This window comes from Canis aureus, chromosome 15 (assembly GCF_053574225.1).
Source record: "Canis aureus isolate CA01 chromosome 15, VMU_Caureus_v.1.0, whole genome shotgun sequence".
Taxonomy (NCBI): domain Eukaryota; kingdom Metazoa; phylum Chordata; class Mammalia; order Carnivora; family Canidae; genus Canis; species Canis aureus.
In genome coordinates this window covers 22,240,934-22,255,213 of record NC_135625.1, presented here as the reverse complement: position 1 = coordinate 22,255,213, position 14,280 = coordinate 22,240,934, and the positions used below count along the sequence as shown (strand labels likewise).

Genomic DNA, 14,280 nt, shown 5'->3' with positions numbered 1-14,280 from the left:
AACTTCGATGTGCTCAGAACACTTACATTAGCCTGAAGTCAGGCAAAATCACCTCACACAGAGTCTATTTATAATAAAGTGTTGAATAGCTCACGTAATTTATTGAAAACTTTACTGCAAGTGAAAAACAGAATGGTCGTAGGAGTACAGAATGGTTTTATGTGTATTGGTTGTTGACTCTCATGATGGGGTGGCTGTCTGGGAGCTGTAATTTACTGCTGCTGCTCAGCATCACGAGCAAGGATCACACTGCAAACCAAGAGCCTGGGTAAAGATCACAAGATTGAAGTATGGTTTCCACTGAATGCTTTCACAGCACCATAAAGTCAAAACATCTTAAGTCGAAATGTCTTAAGTCAGGAACTGTCTGTATCACATCCTGGAGGAAATAGAAATTAGTGCCAACCTTAAAAACCTAAAGGATTCAGGAATGCACACCATATTGCAATTGGGGATATGTTAAAATCACCAGCCAGACCCTGAAAGAAGCCAGCCGAGTCCAAGGGGATGACAATGGGCTACTACAAACTGCAGTTGTAGCCCACTGCAACAGCTGTGTTAGGGTTGGAACAGAGTGACATGGCTCAGCGACCTAGTCAGCAACCACTAATCCGATCAATGCAGTCTTTCCCATTTCTATCGTAAAAAAGGATCAGAAACAGTTTGCATGAACTTGGCACATTTATGGTCTTGCACTAGGGCTTATCTCCCATTGCCTCCTACTCCCATAGTGTAGTCTAGATGGACTGGGATCACTGGGACATCCTACAGAGCATCACATCAATCTACTGACGCATTATGTTAATTGGACCAAATAAGCAAAAAGTGGCAAGCACACTGGATGACTGGACAATATACATGCACCCCAGAAAGACCCAAAAGTGAGGATTTTAGTGGTCCAGGGGTCTGAGACACCCCCTCAATAATACAAGACACATTTACACTTTGCAGCTCTCACCACTAAGAAGGAAACATGACTGCAGTTTCTGGAGGCAGCTTACTTTACCCCACACACTAGTTGGTAAACAAGCAAGGCTGCCAGCGTTGTGTGGTTTCCAGAGCAAAGAACAGCTGTCTAGCAGGTCCAGGCTCCGGTACAATTGATTCTGCTGTGAGGGGCCATACAATTTGGCAGGTGCTACAGCAACAGAAGTGCCGCTGGTGTGAGAAAAACAGCTGTGTGTGTGTGTAGTTGATGGCAGCCCCAATAGGATGATTACGGTTTAGACCTCTAGGGTCTGGAGCACACTCACACTCTCTGCTGTGCAGCACTGTATACTTTTTTGCAAAAGAGCTCCTGGCGGGTTGCTAGTCCTCAGTAACGATGGAGCACTGCCCGTGGAACAAGTGACAACACACCCACAACTGCTCGTCAGGAGCTGAGACTCACGGAGCCCTAAGGTCAGGTGGGCCTAGCAGCATTCCATCATGAGCTGATGCTTCTCAGCTGATTCTCTCTTTGGGCCCATGCTGTAGAGGAAGGAGGGGTGCCTCACCCATAATTGAGCTTTCTTCCTGAAGGACAATCTGTGTTCCATGACTGCCAGAGTACAGAGGCCTGGGACACCCAGGCCAACTTGAGACAATTGTAAAGGCCTGTCCTAGATCCAGAACTCCCTGTAGGGTTTCCTGAGGCCTTTGTTGTGATATCTTTACAATTTAATTGAGGGCACAATCATGCTTCTTTCATGTACCCATAGGTGTTGATTCTAACCATAGTCCTTTAAGATCTCCTGCACACCACACCCCAGGCAACCCAGTCTCCCACATGTATAATCCCCCAGTGTAGCATGGAGGCACCCTTTGCTGTTCTACTCATTGGCGCGGGAATCTTTGCAGTCTTAGAATCCATGTACTCTATTTTTTTTTTTTTTTAAGGATTTCCTTCAATGAGAGTGCCCCGAAAGACATGATTGCTTCAGTCTTATTTCATATAATTCATTTGATTATTCATCCAGAATAACTTAGAGACAACAGAATTATTCAAAAGATTGTGCATATAATATGTACCTACATATACTTTTCATTAATTCTACTCTCACTGACAGTTTTACTTGGAAATTTAAGTTTTTCCTAGAGTGGGAATGTAAAGTGGTACAGCCAGTATGGAAAACAGGACGGTGGTTTCTCAGAAAATTAAAAATAGAGTTACTCTATGATCTAGCAATCCCACTTCGGGGTGAGTATCCTAAATAATTAAATGCTCATGTTTATAACAGCATTATTCACAACAGCCAAAAAGTGGAAGCAGCCAAGTATCCACTGGCAGATGGATGGATAAACACAATGTGGGGGTGCCTGGGTGGCTCAGCCGGTTAAGTGTCTGCCCTCTGCTCAGGTCATGATCCCAGGGTCCCAGGATTGAGCCCCGTGTCAGGCTCCCTGCTCAGCGGGAAGCCTACTCCTTCCTCCCACTTGTGCTCTCTCTCAAACAAATCTTAAAAAAAAAAAAAAACCCACAATGTGGTTTATACATAGAATGGAATATTATTCAGCCTTTAAAAAAGGAAATTCTTGACTCTGCTACCACATGGATGAATCTTGAGGACATTAAGCCAGTGACATGAGCCAGACATAAAAATAAAAGTATTGTATGATTCCAGTTTTATGACTTTCTAGAGCAGTCAAGTTCATAAAAATAGAAAGCAGAAGGATGGTTGGCAGGGGGTGAGGGGGGAAGGTTAGGGAGTTGCTTATTGGATGCAGAGTTTCAGGTTTACAAGACAGATCTAGGGATTTGTCTTGGCAAACAATGTGAATGTACTTAACACTGAACTTCTAAATGGTGAAGATGGTAAATTTTGTTATGTATATTTCTCTACAATAAAAGATAAAACATTAAAATTTGGAAAAAATTTTCCTGAGGAAAAATTCCTTCCTAGATATGCTGATAATTAGCAGACAAATCATAGAAGAAGAAATGGTATAGATCCCCATATTCTTGATTTTTAAAAATATGCCGATTAAATTAATGGCTACTTTCAAGCAGTGAATTTTTTGATTACTCACTGTGAAACTTTTTTGGTGCTTGAATGACATTCCTCCTAGAGGTTAGAGGTCACTATGCCGCGTAAGACACAAGAATAAATCCCCTTGTTTTAATAGTGTTACTTTGGCCTTACAACTTTGAAAAATGACTTACTTGGAAACATAACCGGATCGAAGCACACTGACCCATTTCTAACAAAACTGTTCATAGATTCTACTGATTCCTATGAATGTGTGCAGAGAGGGGTAACTCCAATAAACAAACTAGTGCTCTTGGAAATGGAGCTAGGTCAATATTTGAAAAGAATGATTTCCAAATTTGTTTAAACCAGGCTAAGTACTTGAGCTTAAGGAGGTAAAATACCTGAGTCATAATCCTAATTATACAGCTTCTCATCATGCCCATCCCATCTCCTGATTGGTCCCCTTCCTGTCAGCTCTTTCCAATAAACATTGTTGAAGCTGGAAGAAAATAAAGGGCTAAGATAATCACAGGAGAGTCATCAATCTTCAAAAGGTCACCAGATCACTCCTGTGGGGAGTATCAGCTTAGACATTATTCCTGGGGAAATCTTCCTTGATTTCCACAGCAGCCTGTACACTTCGGATTGCTAACCAAATTGCAATGCCAGTAACACCGATTTCTCATTCTGTCTTCTTTCTAAACTCCTGTAAATTCCAGGAAGGAAGAGAGAATATCTTATCTGCTTCTATATCTCCAGCCTCTAGGTTGACTATAAATGATTCATGTTTCTGCTGGTTTTGCCAAATCTGTGGTTCAAAACCACCAATTATTATGATTATTTTATGATTATTAGGCTTATTTTAAAAGTCAGCTTAAAAACATTAAGTGATATGAAAAGTCCGGGTACATACATCTCTGACAATATTCAGAAAGGCACCATTACTTGCAAAAGTGAAGAAGTTTCCAAAGCAGAAGTTTTTTTTTTTTTTTTCCTAAACCATATCACACATTTTTGCACTTCCTAATTTAAAAGTGAAGGTGCTCTTCAACATATTGATAATTCTTAGGAAGGAAAAATTTCTTGTCTTGCATTCTTACTACCCTATTATTCATCTGGGTTTTTTTCTGTCAATATGAGCACACATGGTTTTTAAATTCTTGTATTATCTGAAAAGGCTGGGTTGAGATAATGAATCTTCATAGAAAAGAGTCCCCCTGGAGCACAGCAGCCCATTAGAATTTCTTACTTTGCCACTTTAGCAACCACTGACAATATTCGCAATGCTCTTTTACGACCTTATAATTTCCATGGACAATTTTGGAGTAGGGTGGATGTTTCTAATGATATGATTATCACTAGAAGCCCATGTTTGCTCAAAGTGGGAGGAGACTCTAACAGAAGGTGTTTCTCAAGACCTTCTGAAGAGCCCTTTTTGGTCTGTGTGCCATTAGAGTACTTACATATTGAGTTCTTAGATTCTCACCTTTGAAGGGAGAGATGCCTTTAATGAGATTATTCTTTGCCTTATTCCATTTTTTCTCTCATTTGCAGTGAGATTATTGGAAAGAGCACTGGATCAGGAGTCAGAGGAACTGGGATACCATTTCGTGTAAACTTAAGCTAGAGTTGTGTCATCAGCAAAATGTCAAGAGCAATGGCTGCCTTGTCTGTGTAAGGATTGCTCAATATTAAATCAGGTAATTATGAAAAAACATTTTTGAAACTAAAAAGGATTCAAATGTGAAGGAACATTGTTTTGAACATTTAAATCATATTTTCTTTCTTCTGGACTAAAACTAAGTTTTTTTTTTTCTGGTAGGAAATGTTGGGTCATTTTAATTAAATAGGCCATTATTTACTTAGCATTGCTTGGCCCTCCCAAGGTCCCGGTTCTGAGGCTATTTTCTTTTCTGTATATTGTAAAAATTTGAGTATAGTTGATACACAATGTTACTTTAGTTTCAGGTGTACAATATAGTGATTCAACAACTCCATGTGCTATATGCTCTCCACAAGTGTAGCTACCATCTCTCACTATACGATGCTACTACAACATCAACTGTATTCTCTATGCCCTTATATTCCTGTGACTTATTCCTTCTGTAAGTGGAAGCCTGAATCTGCTACTCTCTGTCATCCATTTTGCACACCTCACCCACCCCACCCCAGCAACCATCAGTGTGTTCTCTGTATTTATAAGGTTGATTCTGTTTTTTTGTTAATTCATTTGTTTTGTTTTCTAGATTCCACATATAAGTGAAATCATACCATTTGTCTTTCTCTATCTGATTGATTTCACTTAGCATAATGCCCTCTAGATCCACCCAAATTGTCACAAGTGGCAAGAACTCCTATTTTTTATGGCTGTGTAATATCCATTCATGAATATTACACACACACACACTCCACAAATGAAACTCCTTTAAAAATATAAAGATAAATAGCCCTATAGCTTTGACACAGTGACTCTGTTCTACCCTAAAAATATCCAGAGAGGAGTCTCTTAGCAGAATATATAGAAGAAGTGCCAAAATACAGCCTAGGCCTGAGATTAAAAACCAAGAGCAATGCCTTAAAAAGATTTCTGGGGATCCCTGGGTGGCGCAGTGGTTTGGCGCCTGCCTTTGGCCCAGGGCGCGATCCTGGAGACCCGGGATCGAATCCCACATCGGGCTCCCGGTGCATGGAGCCTGCTTCTCCCTCTGCCTGTGTCTCTGCCTCTCTCTCTCTCTCTCTCTGTGACTATCATAAATTAAAAAAAAAAAAATTTAAAAAGATTTCTGGCAATTCCTGGACACTGAAGCAAACTGACATGCTCCTGTTCCTGTCTCCCATCCCTCACATGTCCCCCATGTCCTAGAAGGCTTCCTAGGCTTCATAAGAAGACAATCATGAAGACAAGAAAGAAAGGGAGCAGGATTGGAAACAAAGATGGTGAATGAGGAAATTAGAACTTAGAGAGTGGGTATCCAACTTCATTAATGGTCTTAAGAACTGATTCTGGGGAAGAAAGGGGGCAGGTCTTCCCTTGAGCATGGAACCAGGAGCAATTGATGCCTGAAGCCTTAGGACTTGGGTGTACATAGATTATCATCTAAGTGAAAGGTCCTTGACAAAATAACTGATTAATCAAAATAATCAATATGACTTGGTGAGTACCAGGCATTTTAAATAAGCACCTTATAAATAAAGTGGTGCCTCTGGTTCACCTACTGTCACTTAATTCCCACAGCAAATCTATGAGGCAGGTATGTCTATTTTTACACTCATTTTATATGTAAACATTGAGAGTCAAAGAGTTTAAGTAATTTTACCAGAGGCACACAGCTAGTAAGTGATGGGGGCAGGGATGGAAACCCTGAGTCCCTGCCCTTATTCTATGACTCTGCAGAAAAATTAGAGTATCCACAGGAAGGCATTCTGCTATGCACTTTGAGAGAATGACCTGTAGGTGACAAGGTGGCATATCAAGGTACTGAGCTTTTCTTGGACTGTTAATCAAATATTTAGTAGCGTTAGTAGCGAATCTAATATGAAGTTGAAAGAAGTATGTTTTATTGGATAGAGTGGAACCTCAGTCTAAGATTATCTAGAAATATGGCCAAGTAACTAAAAGGAAAGTGTGCAGCCCGGGTGGCTCAGCGGTTTAGCGCCGCCTTCAGCCCAGGGCTTGATCCTGGAGACCTGGGATCGAGTCCCATGTTGGGCTCCCTGCATAGAGCCTGCTTCTCCCCTCTGCCTGTGTCTCTGCCTCTCTCTCTCTCTCTATCATGAATAAATAGATAAATAATCTTAATTTAAAAAATGAAATGAAAAGGAAAGAGTTCTTAGATGCTTGGGTGGCCAAGTGGTTGGGCGCCTGCCTTTGGCTCAGGTTGTGATCCCGGGATCTATGATCAAGTCCTGCATCAGGCTCTCTGCAGGGAGCCTGCTTCTCCCTCTGCCTGTGTCTCTGCCTCTCTCTCTCACTCGCTGTGTCTCTCATGAATAAATAAATAAATCTTAAAAAAAAAACAAAAATAAAAATAAAAGGAAAGAGTTCTACATTTTAAATAATTCAGCAACTGATCAAGTAGATTGATTGAGTTGCTCTGCCCCAAATTATAGGCTATTGTTAGTATAATCAATTATTTTTACTGACCCATTGACCCCTCTTAGTGTCCCATCATTCCATTGTGTTCATTTGATCATGAGTAAGACTGTTCTTGCCCTTGGAATTTCATAATCTGCTAGGGGCTGCAGATTTTAAGTAAGCTACAATTCATACAGAAGTGCACCAGAGATTGGATAACTGAAGGATGAATAGGAATTTGTCAGATGGAAAAATGGGGCTAAGATAGTGGTAAGAAGACCTACTGCCAAATTGTCTCAGCCCTTGACCTATCTAAGTGGCCCTTATCATCCTAAAAACCCTACTATATAAGCAACAGAATACTGTTAAGGTTTTACTTAAAGTCTCCCGGACTCAGTCTCCAACAGAAGTAAAGAAGTAAAGAAGTAAACAACAAGAAAAATAAACATTTAAAGCTTTATCTTAAAAAAGACCTCCTCTAGATCTTAGAATTCCATTTTATGAGATCAACTTGGCTGTCTTTGGTAGCTTCTTTAGATACTTTTGGGAACATGATAGGATAAAATTAATGTGGAACATAATTACTTGTGAGTCTTATTTTACTACCAAATAACATACCCATTTGAAACATATTCACCATTACTGTATGAGTGCACTGTCCCCCTTCATTCCTGCATCCTCCAGATAAAGCTCTGGCCACCCCCACCCCTCACCATTCTATGATTTCTTACCTACAGAGTTAGTGATGTCCTAAAGGGGGCAACATTAATATAGAAGAAGAGAGTATCACAGGAGCTGACAAGGGTTTGAAGGAGTAATTTGGAACTTGCAGAAACACCAATCATTCTTTCCAACAACACTGATGTCCATTTTTTACTGCAAAGTGCTGTCAAGGGTAAAAAGAAACAAATGTTCGATCTTAGTTCTTGAAGCTTTGCATCTTCTTAAGGATCATACAGAAAATAAACATTTGGGAACCATGTGGAACAGCAAGATGAAATATCAAGGTGTAGTGTTATGAAAGAAGACTGTTATGGGCTGGATTGTGTCTCCTCTAATTCATTATGTTGAAGCCCTAACCCCCAGTATCTCAGAATGCATCTATATTTGGAGATAGTGGTAAAAGAAGAGGTAATTAAGATAAAATTAAGGTAAAAGAGGGTTGTTAGAGTGTGCTCCAACACAACATGATTAGGTATCTCTAAGAAAAGGAGATTAAAACACAGACAAACACAGTGGGAAGACCATATGAAGATACACTGAGAAGCTGGCCATCTGCAAGACAAGGAGAGAGGCTTCAGAATGAAATCAACCCTGTCAACACTTAACTCTTGGACTTCTGGCTTTCAGATCTGGGAAAAAATAAATAAAATTCTGTTTAAGTCACTTAGCCTGTGGTATTTGTTAGGGCAGCCCTAGCGACTCATACAAGTGCAAAACGAGTGCTCTTGTCAAGAAGTGTTCCTTATTTGTAGAAAAGGGATAATTATAAGCCTGAGTGGTCTGGAAAAGCTCATATAGGAGGTTGGCCTTGAACTCGTCCTTGAAGAACAAACTGGACTGGGAGAGACCTCAGAAGGAAGAGAGAGAGAAGAAAAAAAAAAAAAAAAAAAAAAAAACAGAAGGAAAAGAGTCTGATGAGACCCAGTGGTATGCTAATGGGTGAGTGGGTCAGCAAAAAGCTTGGAATAGGTCATATGGGGAGTTAGGAGAAAAAATTAGGTGGGTGGATTAAAGGTTAATAGAAGTCTGCATATATTTCTCAAAAGGAAATGTTAAAAATATATCAGCTCATAGCCGTATATGCTTTTTTCTTCCTTTCTATGAAAATCAACTTAAGCCATTCTCTAGGAGAACATAATACAGCAATGTCAGCCTGGCTTTCTCTGATATATATCAAACAGGACATTTGCTCATAATAATCAATCAATGGTTTACTTCCCAGGTGCTTTCAAAATCAGCATTTTATCATAATACCAGCTGCAGCTGTTTCTACAGCTCAAATTTCAAGAGTCAGTCTTCTGGGCTCTTTTTGAAATAAAGTAAATTGATCATAAATAATCTAACTGAAAAGAGAAAATCAGATACTTTAAAAGAAAAGAAAGAAAGCTTCTTAAATGGTCTTTTTTTTTTTTTTTTTTTTTTTTCTTGTTAAACTCTAAACATGCAGCCCAGGAGACAGGTAAAGTATTTTAAGTAAATAATGTTGAAGTTATTAGCACGCCAGTATCTGGGCTTCTCCTGCCATACCTTGGAGTTACCCCATTTCTTTTCTTCCCTACAATTTGTGCATTTTTATTTTACTCCTTCCCTGAGCATGACATGTTCCTTACATGAATTAGGAAGAAGGCAAAAAGAAAAACATCTACAATCTTATAATTTAGATTGTGAGACTAGCTACAAAAATTATGACTACCACACTTGTGGTGGCTTTAAAAATATCATCTCACACCCATAATAATCTTCAGAAATTGGTAATGTTTTTCCCCCTTACATGTACACTTAACCCGGTTTTCAGGGATGGTGTTTCTCCTTAAGATCCAAATGACAATAAACACAGTGGTGATTTTATAGGCAGTCCAACAAGCCATTTCACTGCCAGCCAGGGCAACTTTTACGTGTAATTCCTGTGACTTTTGAAAAAGCGTGCATGTGGTATGGAAACCCAGCCTTCTGATTATCTTTCCTCTTGACACATTACTTCAAAACGCAGGTCAGGAGTTCTGCTGGTCCCCATAGATCTTATTTGTCAGCTGCCATGGCTTGTGCCACGGCTTCTGGCCTCCTGACTATGTTCCCTGTCGACACTATTGCTTCAAAATGCAGGTCAGGAATTCTGCTAGTCCCCACAGATCTTATTTGTCACCTCTCAACAGGGTGAGCATGATTCTGTTTCTACCCTCTATACTCCTTTCTATCTGATTTGAATTAATTCAATTTTCATTGCTTCTCCTGTTGTTACTGTTGTTTTATGATGCTGTTTTATTTATCAAGTAGTTATCCTCATATTTTCTAACATATATTTTATGTTATTTTCCTATTGGCATCTGAAATTAGTGTCAAAAAATCAAGGAAAACTCTAACATGTTTACATTAGAATCATCTGGAATTTTAGTTGCAGGTTATTGATTTTAACATTGTGTATCATCAATTACTTAGACATTACTCTCTGTTTACTGTTCTTTTTAACTTACCTTCCCCCCCTTAAATGTCTTCTTTTTCCTAAATTTAATCTGTTTATTTTGCTATGAGTGATTTTTTGAAATGATGTTTTAGAAAATATTTAATTTGTGGTAAACTTTCCAAATTCTTGCGTATCCCCAAATGTCTTCATTTATTCTCTCAGTTGATGGATTATGTGTCAGACTGTTTGTGGTTACAAATAACCGCAGTAAGATTTCTAGTCCTACATGTTTTTTCAGATTTTTTCCATTCCCATCAAGAGGCAGAACCTACTACACAACCTAAAAAGCTTCTATACAGTAAAGGAAACAACCTCCACTCGCTCCCCACCAAAAACCCCCAAAAGGCAATCCATTTAAGGAAGAAAATATTTGATATATCAATGATATATCTGATTAGGGGGTTAATATCCAAAATATATGAAGAACTCATACAACTCAACACCAAAAAAAAATCTGATTTAAAAATGGTTAGAGGACCCGAATAGACATTTTTTCAAAAGAGATATACAGCTGGTCAACGGAGATGAAAAGATGCTCAACCCTCATCATCAGGGAAATGCAAATCAAAACCTCAGTGAGCTATCACCTCACACCAATTAGAATAGCTAGTATCAAAAAGACAAGAAGTAACAATTGTTGGTGAGGATATGGTAAAAGGGAACCTTCATGTGCTGCTGGTAGGAATGGAAATTGGTGCAGCCTATGGAAAACAATATGGAGGTTCTTCAAAAAATTAAAAATAGAAATACCTAGGGGTGGTGGAAGGGGAGGAGGGCGGGGGGTGGGAGTGAATGGGTGACGGGCACTGGGTGTTATTCTGTATGTTAGTAAATTGAACACCAATTAAAAAAAAATGGGAAAAAAAAATAAAATAAAATAAAGATATTAATGCCACAGAAAAAATAAATAAATAAATAAATAAATAAATAAATAAATAAATAAAAAAAAAAAAGAAATACCATACAACCCAGTCATTCCCCAACTGACTATTTATCCAAAGAAAATGAAAAGACTAATTCAAAAAGATATAGGTTTATGTTTATTGCAGTATTCACAATAGCCAAGAAATGGAAATAGCCCAAGTGACCATCAATAGATGAATGGATAAAGATGTGGTATATATACATATATAACGGAGTATTAACCATAAAAAGAATGAGAGCTTACCATTTGCAACAAAATGAATGGACCTAGAGGGCATTATGCTCACTGCAATAAGCCAGACAGAGGAAGCCAAATTCCATATGATTTCACTTGTATGTAGAATCTAAAAAACAAAACCAAAAAGACTCATAAATACTGAGAAAAAGGAACTGGTGATTACTAGGGGTAAGGGGGTAAGGGGGGGAATTAGGTGAAGAGAACTTAAAAAAAGAGACCATCTATTTTCCCTCCTCTGACCAAGATTTTCTGACTGTTTTGACAAATTGTGGCAAAAGTAGTGATACCATCTCTCTCTTTCATACACTCTCTCAACTTGATCCTGAGAACCCAACCACCATGTTGGAGGAAGTCCAAACTAGTCTGTGGGGAGAGGCCATTGGGAGAGGCTCAAGTAGAGAGGAAGTGAGGCCCCCAGCCTATAGCCAGCATCAATCTCCAGACATGTGAGTAAACGAGCCTTCAAAAGTTTCCAGCCCCCAGCCCGTGTGTCTTCTAGCTGATGCCACAGTGTGGAACAAAGACTAGCCATTCTAGCTCTGACTTCTCCAAATATCTGGCCCAAATTCCTTTTGTTGTATTTTATCATTTGAGTTTTGGTGTAATTTGTTACAAGGCCATAGTAACTGGAATGCGTTTTTTAGCCAGCAGAGAAAAAGAGAAAATACAAGTTCTTTTATATCTTTTTACAAGGGAATGAATCCCATTCATGAACACTCTACCTCATAACCTAATCAGTTCCCAGAGGCCCCATCTCTTAATACCATCACCTTGGGGATTTGGATTTCAGTGCATGAATATCTGGGGGACACAAATACTGTCAATAGCAGAGCTCATAAAGAAATCTTCTAAAGTGATAGAAGTTTGACTCCTTCAGGATATCTGGGTAGCTCAGTCAGTTAAGCATCTGCCTTTGGTTCAGGTCATGATCTCTGGGTCCTGAGATCAAGCCCCATGGTCAGGCTCTCTGCTCAGCCCAGAGTCTGTTTCTCCCTCTCCCTGACTCCCACCAGCTTGTGCTTGAACTCTTTCTCTCTCATAAATATTTAAATAAAAAAAAAGTCTGACTTCTATTAATTCCATTTTCCAGAAACATGGACCAATTGCTACATATATTTTAGTTTCAGAAAACATGAACATTTCAGCTTTTCAAAGTGGCCTATTTCTTATGGAGTGAACCTTGATATGATGTACTAAATTCTGGCTTTGATTCTTCTCAATTCAGTTTCATCTTTTTCCTGATTATTGTTGACATGTTACACAGTAGACATTAGGATGCCTGTTTTGTGTTGTGATTTTCAACCTTTCCTCCCTGATTTTCTTTGCATTTTAGTTAGAAGTTAAAGAAAAAATGATTTGAGAATGCTAGCTGGATGCCATTTTGAACCAGAATTTCAATTATATTAAGAAAGCAGCTGATTCCAGTAATAGATTTTAATCCGTGATGGTTTTATTGGAATTATTTAAAGAGATGAGAAGACATGTGGATAAAATGTGAAAATAGTGATTTTTATCATATTTGGATGCTAAATCTATAGAGGCACACAGATGGATATTCTAATTTCCTGATAAGAATTTCCAGAGTAGAAAAGCCCAGGGTGATGGATAAGAAAATGTTGAAAGACTGAGTTATTGATTTTGGAGAACATACCTGATTAGAATGGTAATAAAGTTCCTCAGAAAAAAACTGAAGTCTAGGTGGTCAAGGTTTATGTGATGTGGCTTCAGGTGCTAATGAATAAGATGTTATGAAAAGCAGATTTCAGCCTTGACACCTAATTGCACTTTTTCAAAAAGGTAAAAAATGTGTGTTGTGATGGTTAATTTCATGTGTCAACCTCATTAGATCATGGTACCCAGATATGTAGTCACCCATCTATTATTCTAGCTGTTTGTGTGAAAGTATTTTTAAAATGGGATTAGCATTTAAATCAATAGACTGAATAGAGCTGATTAGCCTTCATAATGTGGGCAAGCCTTATCTGATCTGTTGAAGGCCTTAAGAAAAAATGGACTGCCCCCAACAAGAGAGAGTTCTACCAGAAGACTGCCTTTGGACTGGAGCTGCAGCATCAACTCTTTCCTGAGTCTGTAGGTTATTGGCCCATCCTTTGATTTTGGACTTGCCAGCCTCCTTGATTGCATGAGCCAATTCTTTAAAGTTGATCATTCTCATTCTCTCTCTCTCTCTCTCTCTCTCTCTCATTAGTCAGGATTCTCCAGTGTTTCTCTGAAGGGCTTTGACTTATACAGTAGGTGTGCAAGGGGATATACTGATTTTAAGGAACTGGTTCATGTCATTATGGAAACTGGCAAGCTCCTAATCTGTAGGTGGGCAGGCAGGCTGGAAACCAGGGAAGAGCTGATTTGCATTTCAAGTACAAAAGCTTTCTGATTTGCACTTCAAGTACAAAAGCAGGCTCCCTGCTAAGCAGTTTTTAATTCCTCAATGAGTAAATTTGCAGAACTCCTTCTTCTTCAGGAAACATCAGTCTTTGTTCTTAAGGCCCTCAACTGATTAGGCGAGGCCCATCTAAGTTATGGAGGGTAATCTGCTTTATTCAAAGTCTATTGATTTGAATGTTAAACTTATGCAAACCCCATGTTTTCACAGAAACATCCAGGCCAAATATCTGGGCACCTGGGCCCACTCACGTTGATACACAGTCATCACATACACCCTATTGGTCCTCTTTCTCTGTAGACCCTTGTCTAATACACTAACTGATAGCTTTGTTCCTGGAAATCTTCATGAGAGGTTGAATAATAAAATCATCCATCAAGAGGTGGTTTGTAGGTTTATAAATTTAGAGTAGACATAATTAATATAAAACTATGGGAGCAGAAGATTAAGTGTATTCTCTTTTTCTTTTTATATTTAAAGACACCGGGCATGCAAACTCCAATT

The 14,280-nt window shown here is 38.9% G+C and overlaps 1 long non-coding RNA gene across 2 annotated transcripts in view; it reads right to left on the bottom strand.

The window, feature by feature from the left end:
- LOC144284361 (uncharacterized) overlaps positions 1-14,280 on the bottom strand; it is a 125,539-nt gene that overhangs the window by 65,093 nt on the left and 46,166 nt on the right. For both annotated transcript variants that reach the window (XR_013352706.1, XR_013352705.1), the window contains exons 2-3: positions 11,379-11,478; positions 7,758-7,912 (exon numbers count right to left, since the gene is read on the bottom strand). This is a non-coding gene — a long non-coding RNA (uncharacterized LOC144284361). The remainder of the gene's footprint in view (positions 1-7,757; positions 7,913-11,378; positions 11,479-14,280) is intronic.